Source organism: Triticum aestivum, chromosome 5A (assembly GCF_018294505.1).
Source record: "Triticum aestivum cultivar Chinese Spring chromosome 5A, IWGSC CS RefSeq v2.1, whole genome shotgun sequence".
Lineage (NCBI taxonomy): Eukaryota > Viridiplantae > Streptophyta > Magnoliopsida > Poales > Poaceae > Triticum > Triticum aestivum.
This window is the reverse complement of record NC_057806.1, coordinates 490,122,945-490,128,272: the sequence shown is the minus strand read 5'-3', so window position 1 is coordinate 490,128,272 and position 5,328 is coordinate 490,122,945. Positions and strand designations below refer to the sequence as shown.

General features: G+C 47.3%; 1 pseudogene; it reads left to right on the top strand.

The window, feature by feature from the left end:
- Positions 1-1,598, top strand: LOC123101438 (anthocyanidin 5,3-O-glucosyltransferase-like; annotated as a pseudogene).
- The last annotated feature ends 3,730 nt before the right edge of the window (positions 1,599-5,328 follow it).

Below are 5,328 nucleotides of genomic sequence, written 5' to 3'. Positions count from 1 at the left end.
TGCATCTCCAGCAACCCCCTGTCCCTTCTGTAGGTGATGCCCCACACGGCCACACATGAAGTGTTTCACAAAAAACTATCACAATTGAGGTTCACGTCCCACAGAACTACCACTTTTAAAAAAGTGACTAATAACTACCAAAAAATTAGAAACTCGTGACTAAAAACTACCACTTTTAAAAAATGGCCAGTTTAGAAGACTTAAATGTGTTTATGACATACGGGGCCCATCTGTCAGGGCAGACGTGGCGGGAAAGTCAACTCCGTTTGTTTTTTACCGTCAAGTTGACCATTACGACAAGTGGACCCCACACATCAGCATCACCTTCTTCCTCCTCTCTCTTTGACATTTCAACAAACACCTTACCAGCAGTAGAGCAGCGCACCGGCGGTAGTCCGGGATGCCGAATCGCCGATGAAGTCTATCACCACCTTCGCAGCAGAGATCCAGCAGGATGCCGTGGACGCCGCCGGCAAGCCGGATGGCGGCGTGCCCCGGCCGTCTCGGGTCCGCCATCTTGCTCTTCTCACCGCCACCTTATGCGCACCGATCTTCTACACGCACTACGGCGTACCAGGCAGCATGGGTGGAGTTGGCCAAGCACCTACTCCGCCATGGCCACAACACCGTCCTCGCCGTCGTCGACCCACCGGACGGCGACGCCGCCTCGGCCGCCGCCGTGGCCCGACTCGCCGCGGCTAACCCTTCCATCGCCTTCCGCCTCCTCCCGGTCCCTCCCAGCTCGGACCCCGCCGCGCACCCGGTCAGGCGCGCCCATGACACGCTCCGCCTCGCCAACCCCGCGCTTCGGGCCTTCCTGCGCAAGCTGCCGGCCCCCGCCGACGCGCTCCTGCTCGACATGTTCTGCGTCGACGCGCTCGACGTCGCCACCGAGCTCGCCCTCCCCGCCTACTTCTTCTTTGCCTCCGCCGCCAGCGACCTCGCCGTCTTCCTCAACTTGCCGTACCTCTACCCCCGGCCTGCCGTCCTTCAGGGACATGCGCGACGCGCTCGTGCGTTGCCCCGGCGTGCCGCCGATCCGCGCGGTGGACATGCTGGTCACGGTGCAGGACAAGGAGAGCGACCTCACCAAGGTCTGCCTGCACCAGTTCAAGCGCATCGCGGAGGGGAGGGGCGTGCTGGTCAACAGCTTCGACTGGCTGGAGCCCACGGCCCTGAAAGCGCTCGCCGACGGCGTCTGCGTGCCCGACCGACCGACGCCGAGGGTCTACTGCATCGGGCCATTGGTGAACGGCGGCGACGCGGGCGCAGGCGGCGAGAAGCGGCACGAGTGCCTCGCGTGACTCGACGCGCAGCCGGAGAAGAGCGTTGTGTTCCTCTGTTTCGGCAGCAAGGGCGCCTTCTCGGCGGCGCAGCTGAAGGAGATCACTCGCGGGCTAGAGAGCTCCGGGCACCGGTTCCTGTGGGCGGTGAGGAGCCCGCCGGAGGAACAGAGGGAGTTCCCCGAGCCGGACCTCGAGCGGCTGCTCCCGGCTGACTTCTTGGAGAAGACGAGAGGCAGGGGCATGGTGGAGGAAGAAGGTGATGCTGACGTGTCGGGTCCACCTGCTAACGGTCAACTTAACGGTAAAAAATAAGCGAAGTTGACTTTCCCGCCACGTCGGCCCTGACAGACGGGCCCCGCATGTCATAAACATATTTAAATCTTCTAAACTGGTTATTTTTTGAAAGTGGTAGTTTTTAGTCACGAGATTCCAATTTTTTTGGTAGTTATCAATCACTTTTTTAAAAGTGATAGTTCTGTGGGACGCGAACCTTAATTTTGGTTTTTTTTTTTTTTTGTCAAACACTCCCCACACATGCATTCCTAAATCCCCACATATGAGCATCGGCAATGTAGAATGCCACATCACATGTTGAAATGCATACTCCGTTAATGCGACAACCATCAAAATGTAACCGCCCATTCTTGAGGCTACCACCATGGGACATACCATTTTTGTTATTGCAATATGGAACCCAGGTCTGAGCCAATGGCAGCTTGTGTCCTTCACAAATAATTGTGAGAATTTGCAATATATCAACCAGAGCAGGCCGTGATTTAGTATCTTGAAAGGTGAAAGGACAACAACAGTTATTAATTAGAATAACAATACGTCAGCTTGATGTTTTTTAAGGTAATAAAATATTCCTTCTGAAAACTTTGGAACACCAGTACACTTCCTAGACTATTTTCTTGATGTAAAACCAAAAATAGCCCACACTAACACTTCCATAGCATAAATGGTTTGATCCAAGCTTATTCACATTGAACCTCAAAACCAGTTTATCAAATATGCAATGTACAAGAGGGACATAAACTACATTGTAGATTGCCAAGCAATTAAATTGTTATTCTGACCCATTGTCAAAGAAAATTGTACTCTGACCGAACATTTGCGTGAAGAACCTAGCCTCAAGTCCTGTACACATCAGATCAGTCTCACTCCCAATTCATCTTATTTGCGATAATTATAAGTTCAAGAGCAGCAACATATGACTTTGATGTGGATCAAACACAGGTAACTGAGGCAAAAGGCAACGGTGATTTTAGAGAGCACATCTCTGTTAAACTTTCTCGAAATGGACATCACTGTTAATCTTTCTCGGAGATGGGCCAACTTTATGATGAACATTTAGCCATCTATAATACCTAAATAGTTCATCCCCACTATGCTATTTCTCTAGACATGCAGCCTATCCACCTCAGCAAACTACCACATCAGCGATTATTTTCCATTTTAACCATTTTTTATTGACATTTTTATATGCCGCTTCGTTGCTCCGTTTTCCAGACTTAAAGTGCATACCGAAGCCCAATGGTCTCCAAACGCAAACATAAGAAAGAAGCCCAACTGTCTATCCCCACGCCCACGGCATACCCTTCGTTTCCACCTCCCGGCCGTAATGTCAAAACAAAAAACGCAGCAGTCGCACCCGCTGCCGCCCGTGATGGCGGAGGGGGCGGCGGCCTGCCCGGGCCGGCAGAGGCGCCGCGGCCGTACGAGCTGGTGTTCGCGGCGGCGGAGCTCCGCTCCATGGACTGCAACCTCTCGGCGCTTTGCGACAACGTCCAGGCAGAGGGATTCGGCTCCGGCGGCTTCTCCAATGTCGTTGTCAAGGCCATGGGGGTCACCTACCGTCTTCACCGTCTCCTCATCTCCCGCAGCACCTATTTCAGATGGGCTTCCTTCTCGAATACAGATGCGGCGACCGAGTATTTAGGATTCCATATACTGTCAATGCATCAGTACGTCTATTGGGCTGCGCCGTGTGGATGTTTCAGTACGTCTCATCCCCTCCCTTCAGCAAGCAGCACACTGTACATGAGGAGATTGACCCCAAAGTCCTAAGTTGGCTATGGTTATCCCATCCTCAAATCCCCAAAAGTATGCAGTTTCCATTTTCCTTTGTCATGTGCATGTCAACAAAAAAGAGATTAGTGTTAGATTCTCATGTATCAGATTCAGTTGTTTGCCTTGAAGTTGTTTATATTTATCAGGAGGAAGAGGTCAGTCTTTCCCATCCAAACTTAATTGAGTACAATTTCGAATTTTAATCTTCCCAAGCCTGCACAGTGAATGATAATGGTTTTTGTGATACATGAGCCAGTACCATCGCTCATCTTGATCTGCTATTTGGATGACAACACTTTGGTGGAATTGTACTTCTCTCCATGTTGTTTGCAGGCAAGCCAATGTTACAGATCCAGCCAGGATAACTTGACTTCGGTGGACATGTACTTCTCTCCGTGTTGTTTGATCTAGCCAAATTAAATTAACATGTTTATTCTCCTCATATTCCCTATCTAATGGCTGGTTGTACGTGGGATGTGGCTTGGGAAAAATATTATTTTCGTAATTGTTCAACCGTTTATTCTCCTCATATTCCCTATCTAATGGCTGGTTGTACGTGGGATGTGGCTTGGGAAAAATATTATTTTCGTAATTGTTCAACCATTTGAATGTTTATGGCACATGTAATTGTTTGTACACAAGTATCAACTGCAGATAGTGTTGATGAAAGTCTGAGGTATGTTCTCCACATTAAAAAATATAGATAAGTTCAATTGAGCTATCTGGATTGATGTCTTTCTTATATTTACAATATGTATATCATTGTATCATGACCCGTGTAGCTGTATGCCCATGAAATATTTGGTAATAACAGTATTGAGCATCCCTAAGTGATCTTAGATATGCCTTTGCAGGTTGTGCTTTACGATATACCAAGTGAGGGATTTGACAAGAACTGGTATTTTCCAATCGGAGAGGTTTCTTCATCATTTTGTGGGAAGTACAACATTTAACATGTGTTTGTCTTAGTTATGTTTCCAACCAGTGTATCATCGAGTAATTTCTATTCCAAAAGTGTCGTAGTTTTCCCTTGAAAAAAGAACAATTCTACTTAATCGACAATAGTGGTCATAGGCTAGCATTCAAAGATGTGCTTCCCTTTTAGCTTTTGCCAAATATCTTCAGAATTGTACCGTCACTCACCTGAATAATCTTTTGATCTCCATAGATGCTATGTTTGTCACCATATTTAATCCCAGTCTACTACTCCCTCCTTCCCAAAATAAGTGACTCAACTTGTATAGCCATTCATTGGCCCATGCTTTGCTGATTGATTCAGATCAAGTCCATTGTTTGCTTGAATTTGTACTGTGAGAAGTTTCGAAAGAAGACAAGTTCTTCTTAACCCATTTCAGTTGAAAGTCAACTCCCATAATTTAGAGGGAAAAGGAATAAGTCTTCATCAGTATCGACTATCGAGGCACCGTTCCATACGTCAATCCTCTGATACACTATTGTAGTGCAATTTAGATATATCAAATCATGTTGACACTCAAGAATTGTTAATACAATAAGATCGAAAATTGATATCTATACTCTGGCCGTGCATCCATTAAGACTCAGTCTATTACCAGTGAAGAACCTATTCTCTTTGCTATTAAATTGTAGACCTTGGAAATTTTAGTGCTGATTTGTGCTTCTATTTAGTTGCAATGCTACTTTTAATGACTACCAAGAGATCCCGCAGCAATGCGCGGGGTGTCATCTAGTTTACACAATGCAGCACCACAAAGTAATTTAGCTGATACTCTGTATAATCGATCGTGTACTTCCAAAAATGGTCTAGATAAGAGGTCATGACTAAACAGAGACACAACTTTCTCAATCAATCATGCTTACACGCCTACTCTGAGGCCTCAAGAACAGCATTAAGTCTCAGCTATCATCATCAGAATTACTACGTTCAGCAGCAGAAGAGAACTACAAGCTTTGTTTGCTAGCCACGACGATCACAGCCGAATCTCCCCTTCCT